Here is a 20658-nt window from a genome sequence, read left to right on the forward strand (position 1 = left end):
CTGAAAGCTTATACCACACTATCTTTATTAGTGTAGTATCAGCTCTGTGAAAAAGAATAAAAATACCAGACCTCTGCAAGTCCTCTGGAAGAGACACTCTAGACCCTGCCTTAATTTTCCCTCAGGTTTAACAGAGAATATAGTAACAAATATGAAAGGTGATACCATTAATGATCCAGTAATAACCCACCCTAAATGCACCACCACCACAGAACAGCCCTGGGCCACAGACACTTGTCAGTTTGGGCTCAGGAGAGGAGTCCCAGGAACTTGGGTCCTGGGTGACATCTTCAAGAAAATAAAGGAAACATGACATGAACATTTGGTTACCTCCTGAGTTCTGGAGTATTAATAAGACTCTAACCTACTCAGTTCCTCATTAATTGTTGTGATTACTGCAGAAATACCTCCATTATTTAAGATAGCCCAGTGCCTTTATTTGCTCCCTTCGATAGCCTTCTCTCTAGTTTATTGTGTCCTTGGTTGTTGAGTTATATATCTATTACCGGGCCCTCTTATTTTGACCACATGGTCCTATTATAATGAAAAATGAGGAATTATAGATGTTAAGCTTCCTTTTGTCCAACAAAAAAGGAAATATGTATTATACATGTGTGTGTGTGCATTTGTGTGTAGAATATCTTGAAAATGGGCAGTTGGAGGCGACATGGAAAGAGGAGTTGTTTGAGTAAATAAGAGGTGGTGGCTCCCTGGGATGTCTTTTCTGCCAACATTGACAAACATACCTTGGGAGTGAGACAAACTATCCTTTTACTTCCAATAGTTTATAGACCTCCCTCTCCTCTTAAAGCCTCTAAGGAGTATATTGTGTATATTGTGTTAGTTCATGGTTCCAGAGGGCCTCTCGACCAATCGCTACTCCCAGGAGTGGGAAACGATGGAAGGGTGGAAGAATGAACTTCAAGGACTTCTGGTTTTCCTTCTTAAACTCAGAAGTGATACATAATTTTCATTCTTTTCATCACCCCTAGTTTTTCACCTCATTCATATAACTTCATAAATGTTATCTTCCAAGTTATTAACTGACTTTGAAAAGCCCAAATTATTTCATGATTTTAATGTTAATTAAATAATTCAACAAATGTTAATTTATTAGATACTGCTAAAAACACAGTGGAATGCAATTACCATGTTTTCTGCTGTCTTGGAACCACTAGACCAGTGTGGGAAAAGACAATAAACACAAACCCACACATAAATAATAATTATAATTTGCCATAACAGCAATAGTAATAGTAGCTATGATGTATGATCATGAATATACTACATGCCAGGAACTGTTTTAAGCTCTTTATATATGAAACTAGTTAATTCTTACAAAAATATATGATTTAGGTCTTGTTATTTTTGTTATTTTTACAGATGAGGAAACTGTGGCATAGAAAGGTTAATTAATCTGATCAAGGGGAAAAGACACAAATTGCCAATATCAGGTATGAGAGATGTGATGTCACTACAGATGCTACAGATTTTTTTAAGATAGTAAAAGAATCTTATTATAGAATAGGAAAATTTCTTGAATTACACATACTATCAAAAACTCATTCAAGAAGATTCTGAATAGTCCTTATCTGTTAAAGAAATTTATTTTAAAGCTAAACCACCTTAAAAAGCTTCTCACAAAGAAAATTCCAGGACTTTATGGTTTCACTGGTGAATTCTACCAAAGTTTAGGTAAGAAATAATACCAATTCTACACAAACTCTTCCAGAAAATTAAAACAGACTTATACTTCTGAATTCATTTTTTGAGGCCAGCACTACTCTAACAATAGAACCAGAAAAAGTCATTAGAGGAAAAAATAAAATAATACTCAATGGTGAAAAGTTGAAAGCCTTCCCACTAAAATCTGGAACAAGACAAAGATGCCTACTCTTACCACTTCTGTTCAACATATTATTGAAAGTCCCAGCCATAGCAATCAGACAAGAAGAAAAATAAAAATAAAAGTGATCCAAATTGGAAGGGAAGAGGTAAAATTGTCACTATATGCGGATGACATGATACTATATATGGAAAACCCTAAAGATGCCACACAAACACTAGTAGAGCTGATAAACAAGTCAACAAAGTAGCTGGTTACAAGATTAACATACAGAAATCTATTGTATTTCTTCATACTAACAATGAAATAACAGAAAAGGAAAGTAAAAAACAATCCCTTTTAAAATTGCTTCAAAAAAATACTTACGAATAAAGTTGACCAATGAAGGGAAAGACTTATACGTGAAGAGCTATAAAACATTGATAAAGGAAATTATAGATAATTTAAAGAAATGGAAAGATATTCCATGTTCTTTGATTGGAAGAATTAATATTGTTAAAACGGCCATACTACCCAAAGCTATCTACAGATTTAATGTGATCCCTATCAATCTACCCATGACATTTTTCACAGAACTAGAACAAATAATCCTAAAATTTATATGGAATCACAAAAGACCCAGAATTGCCAAAGCAATAGTGAAGAAAAAGAACAAAGCTGAAGGAATAACCCTCCCAGACTTCAGACAATACTACAAAGCTACTGTAAGCAAAACAGCGTGGTACTGGCACAAAAACAGACATATGGATGAATGGAACAGAATAGAGAGCCCAGAAATAAACCCACACACTTACGGTCAATTAATCTTCAATAAAGGAGGCAAGAATGTGCAATGGAGAAAAGACAGTCTCTTTAACAAGTAGTGTTGGGAAAGCTGGACAGCCACATGTAAATCAATGAAGTTAGAACACTCCCTCACACCATGCACAAAAATAAACTCAAAATGGCTTAAAGAAATATTGTTAACACCATTTGCAGCAACATGGATGCTCCTGGTGAATGTCATTCTAAGTGAAGTAAGCCAGAAAGAGAAAGAAAAATACCATATGAGATCGCTCATATGTGGAATCTAAAAACAAACAAACAAAGCATAAATACAAACCAGAAACAGAATCATAGACATAGAATACAAACTTGTGGTTGCCAAGGGGGTGGAGGGTGGGAAGGGATAGACGGGATTTCAAAATTGTAGAATAGATAAACAAGATTATACTGTATAGCACAGGGAAATATACACAAGATCTTATGGGAGCGCACAGAGAAAAAAATTTGACAATGACTACATATATGTTCATGTATAACTGAAAAACCATGCTCTACACTGTAATTTGACACAACATTGTAAAATGATTATAAATCAATAAAAAAAGTTATATTGTTAAAAAAAGAAATATTGTTCATGTTAATCAAGGACTTCGCTGATTGATAAAGAGTTGAACAATTCTCTAATTTTTTAATAATCTTTATGTACCTTTTTTAAATTCTTTCAGTCTAATTTTCATTCATTCTAGTTTATTCCTTTTTCAAGATCATATTAACCAACTGTCTATTTCATGCATGTTTTCAACAGAAAATATTAATTCTATGGATTATTTTTCACTTTTACTTTTACTTCATTAATTTTGCCATTCTTTCTTTCTTCTTTCATTAAATTTTTCTGTTCTTTTTCTGCCATTTTGAACTGAAACTTCAGTTCCTTTTTTTTTCCCTCTGGCTGGTTCTTGTCAAAAGGATTTAATGTATAAATTTTCCCCTGAAAGTCCCTTTGGCCCTAGGTAACAGATGTATGTTTATATGTAATAGTTTATCTTTCTACTTCACATAGATTGTAACTTCAATTTTTATTTTCATGCAAAATTTATTCTAAAGTGTTCTTCCAAATTTTTTAGGTTTAGTAGCTGCAATAACTAATTCAACCTTGGTGAGAGGCGGCCCCTATTGGGCCCATGCATACGTCCCCTCATCTGTAGTTTATGCTTTCCTGGGTGGTCATTAACATTTGATACAAAGATGCATACACTGTGCGGCCATTCTTATAGATTCATTCACATATTTATTCTTCAGACCTCCTTGTCCTCAAATTTCCAATCTTACTCTTTTCAGGTTCTTGATAAACCAGCCAAATCAATTCAACCCTGCCCAGGAATATAGTAGATACTTACCTCAGACATATTTTCTTAATATGAAGTGTATGACTAGATGGGCTGCCTGAATCTCTGCCCGTTGGGAAGATCACCACTCACTAGCATCTTGCTGGGATACCCCTGAGTAGGGGTGTATAACAGCAGCAGCCCATTTTTGGCTCTCATCAACATACCAAGCTGACTTATCTGTTAACCAGATCTGGGTTTCCCTCTTGTTTTAGGTGGCCCTAGTGAACCCTCCATAAGTGTATTGGTATAAGCTGAGAGAAAGGCAATGGTGAAACAAAAGTAGATGATATAGGAATGTGGACTACCTATTTGCCCCAGACCACTAGACTCTTTAAAATGTTATTGATATGCTAGAACTCTGAATCTTGCAGGTTTATCTCCCACCCTCTGGACTACATGTATCCTAAGGAGCAACTAGAGTAGTTGCCACTTCCTTCTCATCAGGCTGATTAACATAATGTCATCAGCACGGTGAACAGCATATGCTTAAGAATGTCCAGATGACCACAGTCCTGTCAGGCTCTACCATCAATGAGAACAAAGAAGTTAACATAGCCCTAAAGCAAACTGTGAGTGTATACTGTTATCTATACCAAATGAATGCAAACTGCCTCTGAGAGTCCTCATTTATGGGTATTGATAAGAATGCATTTCTATCAATGAGATCAGTGCATAATAACTACCAGAGTGTGTGGATTTGTCCTATTAAAGATATCTGTCACAGCAGCTGCAATGGTGCTACCATTTGGTGAAGGTTTCAGTAAGCTATTGTCATCCACCACAATCCATCTGATTTTTGCAGGAGCCCTTCCGGTGAATGAACTGGGGATATGATGAAAACCACTATCTCTATACATTTAAGTGTTTGAGGGTGATACTAATCTGCCACTCCACCTGTGAAGTGCTCTTGATTCTGATACACTATTGTAGCTGAGGCAGTTTAATGGACCTCCATTTAGCCTTTTGTACCACAATGTGCCTTAGTCAGCAAGCCAAGACACAATGGGAAAGCTTTGTCATCTTCTAAATATATACCTTCCAGATACTCTCACAGACTGGGAATATGAACACTGCATGGATCCACGGGCCCAGTGAACTCTGAGATCGATACAATAATGTCTCCCCAAAGATGTCAATAGAATCTGTGAATATGTTACCTTATGTGACAAAAGGAACTCGGCAGAAGTGATTAGGGATGTGGAATTTGAGATAGGAAGATTATCCTGAATTATCCAGGCTGGCCCAATCTAATTACACTAGTATCAAAATCACCCTACTCTAGAGAATCTTTCCCAGTTGTGATCAGAGATAGCTGCAATGACAGGAGAAGAATCAGAAAGATACATGAGAGACACTCAGCCAGATGTTAGCTTTGGTGAAGAAAGGGGGCGATAAGCCAAAGAATACAGGCAGTCTCTAGAAGATGGAAAAGGCAAGGAAACAGATTCCCCCTAGAGCTCCAGAAGGAATGCAGTCCTTCTGATACTTTGATTTTAGCCCAATGAACCTATGCTGTACATCTAACCTATGAAACTCTAAGTTAATAAATTTGTTGTGTTTTAAGCCACTAAGTTTGTAGTAATCTGTTATAGCCACAATGCAAAACTAGTACAGATCCATTCTGAGATGAACTTAGGCCAGGACTTCATTCATCAACTGGTTCATAGGTGGCTCCTTTCTGACAGAGGGTCCATGACGGTATTTGTGTTTGCTGGTATCAAAGTTATCTTGGCCCTCTCTACCCAAAAATCCTTGAAAACTGAAAATTCCCACTTTCACAGTACATGGTCATTCTGGTACATAACTGCAGTGACATTCAGGGAGGAACCGGGGAAACTGTTACTGAAGACCAATACAAAGCTTCAATTTATATGAATGCTGTGTCCTTCTTCAGTGGGAACTGGTCTCTTTTTAGTTCCATGGTCTCTTCTTATTCTGGGTACTAGCATATATCTGGAAGCTGGGCAAAGGATGCTGATTTTAAAAAATGAAGGCAATTGCTACTGATCGTTTTATGTCAGAACCCCTTGGAGAAATGGCTGAATCTAGAGCTGTGATAGGGAACTATAAGATAAACCTGGATATTTTGTGCTACAGAGCAAGGAAGTGTTCAAAGAATGATGGGGAAATAGCAAGAGGACACAGACATGAGGCTATATAAAATGCTAATATTAGGGGAAGCTGGGTAAAGGGTACACAAGAATCTTCTCTGTGTATGTTACATCTCTACTATAAATATACATTTTTTTCAAAATAAAATCTTTCTTTAAAATGGACATAGAAGCTAGGCTGAGGGAGTTCTCACTGAACAAAACTGGAATTATTTGAACATCAAAATGAATAATGATATTAATATATTACAACCCATTGAATAAATAGGAATCTACATAGGAAGGAAGGAAGAAGATTTTTCCTTGTAGTAGAATGTCAACTAGTAACTGTAGAAAGAATGACAGAATTAGAAAATCATACTTATAATTAATTCAGCAAGGAAACATCAATAAGTGCTAAAGTAAGCGGGGGAAATTTACTGAGGAATGGGATATTTACATTTTACCACCTCACAAAATACTTCTTAATTACAGTAAGAAAGAGTAGTAACTTTACAGTGCAGAAACCTGCAATACCCTACTTTAATCAAATGATCAAAGTTCTTATCATCTGTAATGGGCCAAACTGACATCATTTGCCTTCCTAATATGAGCAAATGAGAACACAGCATCAATTCTGTGATTTTTCTGCCAAAGATGTGTAACCTATCTAATTATTAAGAAAATACCAGATAAACCCACATTGAGGAATTTGGGTTATTTTATAAAATAACTATTCTGTACTGTCTAAAGGTGTCAAAGTCATGGAAGTCAAGTAAAGACTGAGGAATTTTTCCAGATTGAAGAAGACTAAAGAGACATGAGAAATAATTACACAATACATGATCCTGGATCGGATCTTTTTCTATAAGCAATATTATTGGTACAGCTTTTAAAATTTGAATGGAGTGTGTGAATTAGATGACACTAATATGTAAATGCAAAGTTCATCGTTTTGATAGTCATTTGTGATTATATCGAAGAATGACCTTATTTGCCGGAAATTCATTAAGGTATTCGAGGGAGCAAACTGCTCTCAAATGATTCAGGAAATAGTTATTTGTACTAGTCCTACAACTCTTCTACAAATTTGAAATCATGACAAAACTAATAAAGTTTAAAAAAACTTCTGGCATCTAAAAGAACACTAACTCTTTTAGAGTGGTCTCAGGCCTGCCTAAGTCTCCTCAGCCTTAAAGACGAGCTCAGGGAGAGCTCTTATCATTTCTCCTTATCCACAATCAAAGCAAGTGCCCCCACCCCCTCCACCCCCAGACGCAAAGTCTAAAGGAAGCACAGATGTTAGTTTCCTTACACATGCCCCACTGCTCTTCCTTTTTGGACAGGACAGCAAACCTGTCTAATTGCTTCAGTGGAATATATATTCCCACAGGCTTCAGAGAAGATAATAAAATATTTTTAGTTCTCCAATCTGAGTTCAGTAACATTTTAAAGTATAAATGGTCTTTATTACTTCAGAATAGTTCTTTAAGAGTTTGAAGCTCTGATCTCAGACTCCCGGTGTAGGATATGCTGAAGCCTACCATGGGCCTCCGGATGGAAAGCGAACCAATTTAACAGGAATCAAGTCAAGGGTCAAAGTGTAGGTGTAAACCATACACTTGCTTAGCGAGTGGTTGCCCTTTCACATCGGCCTCCTGGTAGGCTCTATCTGTGCAAGTTCGGAAGCAAGTTTCAGAGTAAAGTCACAAGCGGGCAAATATCCTCAGGAACAGAGACCACTAACCAGCTTCCAAGGACTCAAACTGATGTTCAGAAGAAAGAAAAGTAGTGAGAGGAGAAGAATTAGAATAGAAGTAAGTCCTGACATTATTTCCTCATGGATACTTTAAGAGAAGGCAAGTTTTAATTTCAATTATTTAATTTTTTTCTGATAATAAATTTTTTTCTTACCCTGATCTACTTGTCTCTTAACCATAAAAACATGATTGGCAGTCATACTTAATAGTATTATTAATGGCTATATTTTCCTTTGACATATCTAGGAAAAAAGAGGGCAGTAGGGACAACTGCATAAGGAAGCAAATACTGGACTAGAGTATAACTTTTAATGTAGTTGATAATAGATAATCATAGAAGTATAATTCATGTAGACTAATGAAGTACTAAAAATCCATGCTTATGAAATTCTAGATAAATTTCAGATTCGTGGATTCCAACACAGAACTTCTACCCAAACTTCAGGAATTCTACACATTCACAATTAAGAACTATGAACATAATAACAACTATGAACTGCTTTTAATTATGATGTCAGAAATGTATACTTATACTAAAACTCATCAGTTTTCTATTTTTTCTGACTATTTAGATAATGCTAATATTCTATTTGTAGATGATCCATGTGTATTGATACAACGTATGTGTATAAAACATGTTTCAAAATATTTTTTAGCTTGGAATACTTCAAGAAAACTTGATATATAAAGACAAAATCTTCCAGACATTTGAAAAATCTATCAATAATAACTGCTTTATCCCGTTGGATAAGTTTCTATCAGTTTAAGATTTCATTAATTCAAGCTAAAGTGGAATCAGGGTCTTACTTTGATATTGAGAGTCTACTGATTTTATTGTACGCCACTATTCTTATCTCCAAACAAGGACTAGTAACTGTATCTTCATATCAATCTGTTTTAAGAACAAATTGATGATCTTAAACTTCTTAAACAGATTTTAATTTATGTACCTCATGTGATCAGTGACTCTAATCATAAGCAAATGCAAAATAAAATAAACCAATTAGTAAAATACTTTCCCAAATCTTTAAAACATTCTATGGGTCATATTGTCTTAATTTGTACCTAAATGGATATCATTTTAATTTAAAAAAAAAAAGATTGAAAATTTCCTAAAAGTTCTTTTTTTCCCCCAGGTAAGTAAATTTTTATATATTATATTCATCGGAATAATAGTGATTTGATAAGTTGGAAAGGATGCAGATGTCCATCTGCCTAATGGACCTTTTCACTAAGAGGTTCTATAGAAACTTCATATTCACTTGTCCCCCAAATTAAATTGGTTATCACCACCAATTCAAAGGTACCCCCCTTTCCTTCTGTGTTTCTACTTTATTAAGCAACTGTGCAACCATACAGACATAAACTTGAAGACCCTGCTTCACCATCCTCCCATCTCTCCTCTGATAAATCTCCCAGTGCTGCAGATTCTCTCTAGCATCGCTCGTCCATCTATCTGTAGGCTTCTCTTTACTGCAGCTTTCACAGGGTAGCAGATCACAAACATCTTTCATCTAGAGATCTGCGCCCATCTCATGGTTGCCTCCCACTTTCCAGTATTGCTCTTGTCTAATTCATAGCAGCCAGAGTAAGTTCTAAAATCCAAACTCAGTCATGTAACTCAATGCTACTCTCTTTTTTAACATAAAGACAGAACTCCTTAACATGAACTACTAGACCAAGCATACACTAGCCTTGATTATATCTCCAGTCTGAGTGAATTTCGTTCCCTCATCACACTGCACAATACCAAGCTATTTCAACTTCTCCCGTGTGACACTCTTTTTCTTGACTCTAGTCCTCTCATGTTAAAGCTCTTACCCTGAGGTCCTACTTCTTCCAAGAACACATCCCTCATTCCCTGAGTTATAGGTTAGTACCCCATCTATGTCTATACACCTTCCAATCACATTATATGTCACACTCTCTACTATAGTTGCCATATTATTCTCTGAATTCCACTTTGGACTATAATCTCCATGAGGGCAAGGATCATCTATATATTGTCACATTATCCCCAGAATTTTGCATGGTGTCAGTTATATGATAGACACTCATGTTTTATTTTTTCCTAGATATACCTCAAGCTTTCATTCTGTACAAGTAGGACACCTACAGTTGACTAAACTGCCAAAAGCTTTTGAATAAAGACTAGACTGGAAACCATGAATGAATTATAAATAAGGAGAAGAGTATTAATGAAAAAGAAATTTAAAAATTAGAAAGACAAGCAATATTAATTTTTACAGATAGTAACAGAAAAAATAAGACTATAAAAGTGCAAATAAGACAAAGGGGACTTTGAAACAGACATTTTCTTCTCCCAAAAATTATAATAAGGCCACTCACTCACTAACTCTATTTAAATGACACAGTGGGCTTCACTGCTCTAGTTCCAGTATACCGCTTTGATGAAACTGGTGACTGGAGATGAAGAACCACAGATACTGCATGTAAACACAACAAAGCAACCCTCTAAAACCCAGCAGTTCTCGAGCCACATGTGGCCAGGAGCACTTACAAGGAATATAACTTCTGTGATAATAATAAATCTTTGGGTATATGATATATTAGGCAGAATAATAAATATCTCACAAATTAACTTCTTTATCTTTACCCCAGATAAGGGATATTGTTGCTGTTGTTGTCATCTCACTGGACAGTTAAGGATACTCATGTGAATATAACTTGCCTAAGGTTACATAGCTACAAACCAGGGCTGAGCCTTACTTCAAATGAAGATTGATCTACCCAAAATGGACTTACCTACTATTCTTTGCTGCCTTTGTAAAAGTGAGAACATGGAGACAGATTAACGGTGGGAGAGCATCATCAAGGCAGAGTCATCCATCAGCACATTGCATCCCATGTTCCTAAATTTCAGAACCTATTTCATATCCAAATTTTCATAGTAGTTCTTTAAATTTGTCTGGTCTTCTGAGCCTAACAATTTCCCATAGCCTTAACAATCTACATGAGAACTGAAGCTTTGTTGTCCCTGGGTTTGGGATGTACCTGGGCATGTCCAGAGTCAGTTTGCCTGACAGACTGAGAAAGTCCTGGTATGTAATTCAACAAACAAATTTAAAGTATACATATGTTTTGCTTGAAGTCTTTACCAAAATATAAGCATGTCGAAAGCTAATTTATTTAACCCCTTAAACAACCCTTTGAATTAGGAACTATTATTATGCCCATTTTACAGGTTATAAAATTGGGCACAGAGTGTTTAAGTAAATTGTCCAAGGTCTCTGAGCTACTCAATAGCATTGCTGGGATGTGAAACCATGCTTCAGGGTCTGGGCTGATTACCAGACTGCTGCCTCCTTCTCAATTATCTGTTGGTCACTCAAGTAAAGATATTCAGAAAAAGTTGAATGTGCAGATCTATATTTCAGAATAAAAATCTAAGAGCTATTTAATTGATAAGCATCAGCATATGAATGGTATTTGAGTCAAGTGTAAAGATGATATCAGAATAATATTTGAAGTAAGTTGGATCTAAAATATGAGAAGTACTAACATTCAAGATTTGTGCTTGGTAATACGAGTTGTTCTTGATATTGTTATTTTCTTTGTGTGACATACTAGAAGCATTTAATACTTTTGTCCATATCAGTTTTGAAATGTTTTCTTGGATTCCATTTCACAATGGAATAGAAGAGACTTAATGGAATAAAAAAGAGAGAAAGAGATCAAGTTAATGAAAATCATTGTTACAATACAGTTCAATATGGTATCCAATATAATTACACATATAGTTTCATCCTTACAATAATTCTGTGAGATGTATACTTTACCATTTCTATTTCACAGAAAAGGAAATTGAAAACAGAGCAGTTAAATATCTTGACCAAGGTCATAAGACTGGTAAGGGGAGAGCCATGATTTGGACGATTGTTCCAATATACTACTGTGAGCTGTATATTTTATGTTTATATTTTTCTAAGTAACTAAATTGTAAATTTTGTTTTAAATGTATTATGTATTTAAATGTAATATGTATTTTAATCAAAATAATATTTGCAAAAGTTAAAGCAAGAATAAGTACAAAAAGATCTGCCAATAACAGCAAAAATAATTTTATATAGTGTCTTCCAACACCAGTTTGTACACTTCAAGGATGAAATTTTTAACTCTTTCTCTTTAAGTTCAATTTATTAATTCTAGGCGTGTACTTATATATTGATTCCTTGATCTACCAATTTTAGTGTCTGTTGTCGGTGCTTTACCGATACTATCAGTTTATTGTTATTGTCATCCTTCCGTTGATTGTGTAACTTTTACGATATACTCAAACTTCTATACCTTGCTTCACCACATTTAGAACTACTTTTTGCTTTCCTTCCACTTCTCCTCCTATTGTATACCTCCTGGCTTTTGTCAGCAGTAAACTCATGCTTTGTCAAAATTGACCTTAGGTTTCTAACAACTCTAAGCCCAATAACAGGTAAAGAAGAAGCAGATTAGCAAAATTGAGTAAGAGAAAAATCACAGTTCTCCCCATATGTCTGAGCACATTTCCACCCACCTAACACCTAATGAAAAGTAATGTTCAAGAAGTAAGAAATAAACAAACAAAATAGATTTAAAAAATTTTAAAAACAAGAGTGACCAATAGAAGAATGACTAATAGTATCCATGTGTGTATATACACATATGCCACATAATATATTTTCTGGTTGTAATTATTGATTTAAAATATTTAAAATGCATCTAGATTTTTTGCATATTTTATCTATTTTTACTCTGTGATTATAGAAAATAAATTATGTCAGATTGTCTAATAATTTCAATTATAATCTTTTCAATCATTGTTTTAGGTTGTATTTACAATATCAATTTTTCCCAAAAAGGCTATTTTTAGCATAACTTTGTCAGTAACATTGTTATGTTTGAAGTTATTATTTTTTACTTAAAATCCAGCAAACTTTGAACTAATTAATAACTGTTTTTTTAATTTGTTTAAGAAAACTGAATTTTGGTGACATATTCTTAACTTATCCTAAATAGAGTTCTTTGACATTCTCATTTGATTGGGAACAAATCAGTGATTAAAGGATTCAGAGCACTCAACTGCATCCAACTGGGGTCATAAATAAATACATTATCTTTCTGTTTTAGCCCCGTGGTATTTAGAAACTTGATTTGAGAGTCAGACACGGATCTGAATTCCACACCTACATCTTCCCAGCTGTGTACCCTCAGTAAGTTACTAAATGCCTACCTTCAAATTCAGGTGTGAGTATTAAATAAGACAGTCCAAGAAAATACTTAGCACAATGCTAGGCAATAAGTAAGGGCTTAATATCATTGATAGTCATTATACATTAATTTGTGTGAGTTTTTGATGAATGTCTGTTTCTTCCCCTAGACTACAAATCAATAAAGTAAATTACTATCTTAGAAATCTTTTATCTCTGACATACAATACAGAGCTTGGTAAGTAATAGGAGTTTGATAAATATTTGTTGAATATGCAATGATTTATTAATATAAATATTTTCAGTAATCCTTATTCCTAAGGTCATATCTTGACTTCTCTGATCTAAGGTTGTATCAATATTGGGAGAGGCCTTTTAAAATCACTTAGAATATAACTTCCAGTCAAGTTTTCTTCTCAGGCCACCTATGCAACTCTAATTAATTTAAACTGAGTAAAACAGTTTAGTCTTTAGTAATAACACTGCTAGTAATTATACTCAAAATGCACTGTCTTTTTCAGTTCTCTTCTTGATCATGTATAACATAGACCTGTCTTTTCTGGTTTATAATCATAATAACTAACACCTAAAACATAGTTTATGGTGTGCAGTTCACAAACGTGTAATGGTGTGTAAAGATATCAGTGTGTATGAAATACTGGTGTAGAGCTGGCAATGGAGATGTGATCCCTTCGCTCTCACCTGTCCCTCCTGGATCTCATATTACACTTATTTGGTGAGAAAAGCTCACTAGTTATAGTAGGAACTAGTTACAGTGACTATTTGAAGTGGTAACTGGTAGAGTCACAAAGCCCTTTAAGCACCTGAGGGAGAGGTGGCACTGAAAACTGTAAATCACATCAGCCTTGGGAGGTAATGATTTAAAGGGACAATACATAGAGTATTGAGCAAAAGTCTTTGAGTCAAGCACCATAGTCTGTAGATACAGCACAGGAAACATCTTCATTAATTTGAGGTGCTGAGAAATGTCCTGTTACTGTTACACATAAGGTCATAAAATCCTCTTAGAGTGTTTTAAACTGTCTGATTTTGGAAGTGCTTTTGACACATTTGAATGAAACTAAAACCTTTACTTCTTCAATTATATAATGCAGTCAAAGGGAATCTTTACTTCGAGGAATTACTGACAGGATTTTGAGATTTTTCCTCTACATATCAAAGTTTTTAAAAGCATTCATTTATGACTTTTGAATGGATACATTGCTTTTAAATATGAAAAATTGATTTACCTGGATTTTTTTCTAATTTGACAATTAGTTCTTTCTTGGAGATTAAAACAGCATATTTTTAAGGCAACATAATAGTATTCTCTGTCAATGTATTAAAGTTTATAAATCGTATAAATTTATAAATGGTATAAATGGAATTATATCATCTACATATTTATAATTTTATTATATCATTTTATATAAATATAAGTTTCTATTTATATCGACTATATTTATTTTATAATTTGTCATTTAAAAAGCTGTAAGTCTGCCTTAGTTATATCCAGTTAAAAATATAATTATGAACATCATTCATAAAATGAAGAAATTGTTAAAATACAATATTCATTGAAAACTCCATAATTGTGTCTTCATAAAATTTCAATTTATTGAACATAAAATTTCAGTTTTATGAACTATGTGAGAATATAGTTGGAGGTAGGGAAAATAAGAACTTCATATAAAGGATAAAGTAGAAACAAGGATCACATCACTTACAAAAGAATTCATATGTTGTTATGGATTCAATTGTTAAGTATAAATTGAAAGGTGGGGCCGTGAATTCCAATAAGTATAAATAAAATCAGCCTTTACCTTTATTTGCACTGGTATGCAAAGAGTCACTTTTGAGTTCTATTGATAGACTTTTCTATGATCTCAGTGACAAATGTTTTCACAAATGCAATAAATGAATAAACATCAAAAAATTAATTAACCTCATAGGTAATATCAAATTTAAACAATATGAGATTTGGGGGGAACCAAACAATTGCCAAAGATTTAGGGGAAAATATACTTGGTTAGAATGCAGTAAAACAGGTACTTTTATAATCTTTCTAGCAAGACCTTTAAAATATTGGAAATATCCTTAATAACTAACTACAGAGAAATGATTAGAAAAATGATGACACAGCTATAGCAATATTATGCAAATATTAATGATTATTTTTTGTAGAACTTTAAAACCAAAGCAAATTTTCACAATGTACAATTGTGAAAGCAAATTTAGAATATAAAATGTATAAACACACCATTATTTAGGTTGTGTTAAATTACATATGCTCATAAGAAAAGAGTGAAAAGAAATAAATCAATATTGCAGTAGTGATTGTTTCTGGGATGTGGGTAATCTTTTCCTATCCTTTACATATGTTTGTGTTTTCCAAATATTGTACAATGATCTGTAATTTTTTGTATCCAAAAAAGAAGACAATAAAAAGAGATATTCTTCCTAAAGTATATAATCTGTATCTACACAGAATAGTGAAATTTTATGTATTATTTTGCATGATCACTTGGTATAAGCCTCCTGATTCTATGGATTCCTTAGCCTGCTTCATTAAGAACATGGTGCACTCCTATCTGCTTCCCTGCAGGTGTGTGCTGATTATCCACTGTCATGACCAACCAGAGCTGCCAGGAACAGTTCATCTTGTTGGGTTTCTCAGACAGACCCAGGCTAGAGCAGATCCTCTTTGTGTTTGTCCTCATCTTCTACCTTGTGACTTTAGTGGGCAATATTGTCATTATCTTGGTTTCCTGCCTGGACCCCTGCCTCCACACACCCATGTACTTCTTCCTCACTAACCTGTCCTTCCTAGATCTCTGCTTTACCACCAGTTCGATCCCCCAGCTACTCTTCAACTTAGGCAGCCCAGACAAAACTATCAGTTACACGGGTTGTGCCATCCGGCTCTTCATGTTCCTGGGACTGGGTGGCACAGAATGTGTTCTCTTGGCAGTCATGGCTTATGACCGCTTCACTGCAATCTGCAAGCCCCTCCACTTGTCTGTCCTCATGCACCCTCAGCTCTGCTGGAAGTTGGTGTCTGTGGCCTGGGGAGTTGGGCTTCTCAACTCCCTGGTTATGTCTCCAGTGACTATGAAGCTGCCATGATGGGGGAGATGTATGGTGAAACATTTTCTATGTGAGATGCCAGCTCTGATAAAAATTGCCTGTGTGAACACAGTGGCTGTGGAGAGCACTGTTTTCATCTTATCAGTAATAATTGTCCTGGTGCCCCGTCACTTATCCTCATTTCTTACAGCTACATTGCCCTAGCAGTGCTGAGGATTAAGTCGGCCACAGGAAGAAGGAAGGCTTTCAACATGTGTGGGTCCCATCTCACTGTAGTCTCCTTGTTTTATGGGAATATTATCTATATGTATATGCAACCAGGAAATAGTTCTTCTCAGGACCAAGGGAAATTCCTTACCCTCTTCTACAACCTGGTGACTCCCATGTTGAACCCTGTCATCTACACACTGAGAAATAAGGATGTAATGGGTGCACTGAAGAGGTTTGTGTCCAGAAAGTAAGGTGACAGTGACTTTTCCTAATGTTATTTCTTTTACTTAGTTAATAGAAATAAATCATTCTTGAAGTAAAATGTTTAAATTAATTTAAAAATTCCTACCTACCCAATAAAAACTGCCAGGGATGGAGTTTGAGAATATGTACTATTAAAGCCCCAAATATGATACTGATGATTAGCTGGATGATAGGTAAAATTTAATTTTCATAATAATTTGTTTGACATTTCAAATCATCTTTTCTCCTCCTTTTCAAGTTGACCACATCTAATTAAAATTCAACAAAACCATGAATCAATATATATAAAAATTTGGACTAGAATATATAATGAATGTGTACAAGTCAATAATAAAAAGGCAAGCAATCTAGTGAAGAGTGAGCACAAAGCTAAAACCAGACATTTCACAAAATAAGATGTATGCATAGCGAAAAACACATGAAAACGTGCTCAGTGTTTTCATCTTCATGTATATGCAAATTAACATCACAAAATACCACTTCATAATCACTAAAATGGCTAAATTAAAACAGAAACTCTGATAATACCAAATATTAGTAAAGATGCAGAGCAACTGGTACCCTCACGTGTCGCTTGTGGAATATAGAGTGATACAATTACTCTGAAAAAGTGTTTGGCTATTTTTTAGAAAGTTAAACATACATCCTCTATGATAGAGTATTTACACTGCTGTATCTTTTCCTAAGAAAAATGAAAACAAATGTCCAGAAAAAAGGTTTGTGCAAGAGTAGTCTCACAGTGGTTTTGTTCATTGTAGCACAAAACTAACAACAATGCAAAAATCTACAATGGAAAAAATGTGATAAGTCACAAAATGTAGTTCCATTCATCAATAAAAATGAACAATCTATTGATATATGCAACAGCATGGAAGAACCTCAAAACCTTTCTGTTGTATGAGAGGTCAAACACTAAAGGATGAATACCCTATGATTCTAATTTTATGAATTTCTAAATCATCAAAAGACTAAGATTATAGAGAGCAGATCAGTGGTTTCATTCAGGGATTTTTACTGGGAAGGGACATGAAGGAATTTTTTAGAGTACTTATTTCAGAAAACATTGGAATTACATCATTTGTAAGCATGTAATTTCTAAGTAGTATAGAGCTAAAGGAAACATATATCCTTCATTATTTATCTTCATAAAGAGTTAAAAAATTGACCTACAATAGACTGAATGTGGAGTGCATGCTTTGTAAATGTGTGTATATATGTTTATGTGTGTATAATAATACATTAATATATAAGATTTAACAAAAACATAATGCATATGTTATTTAAATCTAAACGCAAGTCAAAGTGTAACATGCTATGAAGGAATATGAGAAGAAATATTCTTTGGGAAGTATCAGATGATTTTTCCAAGACAGGTTGTAAATCCAGAGAGCAACTGATTTCATGCTAAAAATGACACATTGTTGGCCAAGATGCTCCCTTCAAATATACTAAAACAGAGTTCACATTCCTGTAGATAAATTAATATAGTAACTTTCCAAAGAGAATCTTGCAAGACTGGTTAACAAACAATTTCCAAATGCCTGAAATGTGGTCTTAAAAATACTTGGTAGAATAGGGAAACAAGATTATACTGTATAGCACAGGAAAATATACACAAGATCTTATGGTAGCTTACTGAGAAAAAAAGTCTCAGTTAATATATATATGTTCATGTATGACTGAAAAATTGTGCTCTACACTGGAATTTGACACAACATTGTAAAATGATTATAAATCAATAAAAAAATTAAAAAATAAATACTTGGTAAGCACTATTTGTAACCTACTAACACAGAATCAGGAGTGGGTTCCTGGGAAAGAGATTGACAACTGATAGTAACATCCCATTGATCATTAGTATCTCAAATAGCCCAGTCATTAGGAATGTCCAGGGTGCTTCATTGAGACTGAAGCCACAGGTACAACAGCTGCAGGGCTCCACTCTCAAAAGGAGTTAAAACTGTCCTCAGAAATGGTCACCTCATCAGAAGAATCAGCAGTTTTTAAAGATCTCATAGGTTTCATTCAGTTCAGGATGGCTAAAATAAATACACCAAACAATGTAAATCAATAGAATAGATTGTTTAAAAAGGAGCAAAACTGTCCAGCCCTACAGTTACCTCCGGGATGCCATCCCCTGATCCCTTTGATTCAGGAATCACTCATCTTCACATTTCTGCATTTACACAGATCCCACCTTCCCAGCAAACCACATTCCCAAGATATTTCCATACATGCTGGTTCTTGGAGTCTGCCAGATTAGGTTTTCAAATACACTACAATAATAAAAAGGCAGGGAAAAGTTGAACTATACTACACACAAGCATCAGATCAGAAGTCACCTGCAAAGGAAAGGGTTGTAGTTGTAAGATGTTCCTCCCTCCTCTGTGACCCTGGTCAGGAGAGAACCCTGGCAAAAAGTAACTGTTGACTATGAGGGTCTTACAGGTATTGCTATAAACTGATTACTGATATAGCAATGTTTTTAGAGGACCTGAGCTGATGATGTTCCCACTGTGCTGTTCTGAGGACAAAAGGCCTGGAAGAATCTATGAAGTGCTCCAGGGCATAACTCCAGAGGCTAAACCCAAATGGGATAAAATAATCTATCCAAGCCCAGGGTACAATCACTGCAGCCATTCCACAATTGTTGGTGAGAATTGAGAAGGAAACAGTCCAAATAATTTTGGTGGCAATTTATACCATCTTGTGATCTGTTATAGACAAAAGCATGGACAGTTTGGGAAGGCAGAGTGTCTAGATACCATTTGAAAACTGTTCCAGAACAATATTGAACTTGTGGGTTTTGGTATCTTAAATGATTTTTTTAATTGTAGCTGGGGACCAGAGACCTTTATTACCTGTGATTTACTCTCCCAAAATATACACATCCAAATGCCATTCAAGTGTTTACTTAAAGGAAATAAATCTGTTTTGCAACAGTGCTTTTGTGTGTCCTTAAGAGCAGAAAAGCAGTTGCTCAGCCAGAACAATAGGCTCTGTGACTTCACGAGACCTTGAGGGTTTCTGCACCAAAGAACGTTCATTGGAGGGATTTTAAAGTGACCATTAAGGTATAACTATCAGGATGTTGTTGAACAATAATGGTGAGTGGGAAATTTGTCACCATTGAGGGTGAACAGCATTCCAAAATTTTTTATACTAGTATGTATTATTATCACTATGATGCCAAAATTTTCCAAGTGTTGGTTTCAAGTGTGAATACTGAGAAGCTATCAGGGACATAGAAAGACTCCTAACCATGTGTATAATTTGCCAAACCATCATTTCCAGTTGCCAAATGACCTCTCTGTTCTAAGATCACGTGTCATGAGCATTACCAGCTTAGGGGGCTCCAGGCACAGGAGGATGTAGGTTAGCTGTCAGGATAGGGAACTGGGTGGTAATTTACATCTCCACTCTGAAATACAAGTGTGATTACCTGCACTGGGGTATGTTTTGGGAAAACCTGCATTTACATAAACACTTCTGTGATTTGTGACATTGTCAAACCTCTAATCGCCGTGGAAATATACACTGTTCATGACATTAAATATATACAAAACCAGCATTCCTACCCCAAAATAAATGTACACCACAAACTGAGCTTGAGTGGGTATCTAAGGGACAGACTGTCAGATTAAATTTTTCTGGGATGTTTATATTTATTATTCACAATTCAGAATTGTATGATAGTTATTTCATAATGAGATGGCTATTTGAAAAGTTTAGGCATATACAATTTTTTTAATTAATATGCACTATATTTATTCTTTAACTTTTTTCCCAGTGAATTTGAGTGAGCTTCTACAGAACATGGGGTTTCTTGGAAATAAGGGGCTATTTTTCATAGTTTTAGAATATGTCACTGAATTCAAAGTATACAGGGCCTTTGCAAGATGTGAGATACAAAGGCCTAGACCAATGGATGCCTCAATCAAACAATTCATAAAATAGTAGGAGGAGAGTAATCTAAATACATTTTATCCTTTTTTGGGGAGGGACTTCAGTCTCTGCTGGCAGTGTCGTCTCCCTGTGGTTCCC

General features: G+C 34.9%; 1 protein-coding gene and 1 pseudogene across 2 annotated transcripts in view; one reads left to right on the top strand and one right to left on the bottom strand.

Moving 5' to 3' along the window:
• The window catches only part of LOC102522884 (olfactory receptor 2B2), a 74074-nt gene that overhangs the window by 45732 nt on the left and 7684 nt on the right, over positions 1-20658 (bottom strand). The window lies entirely within an intron of this gene.
• Positions 15412-16601, top strand: LOC106730925 (annotated as a pseudogene).

The sequence above is a fragment of the Camelus ferus genome, chromosome 20 (genome assembly GCF_009834535.1).
Source record: "Camelus ferus isolate YT-003-E chromosome 20, BCGSAC_Cfer_1.0, whole genome shotgun sequence".
NCBI lineage: Eukaryota > Metazoa > Chordata > Mammalia > Artiodactyla > Camelidae > Camelus > Camelus ferus.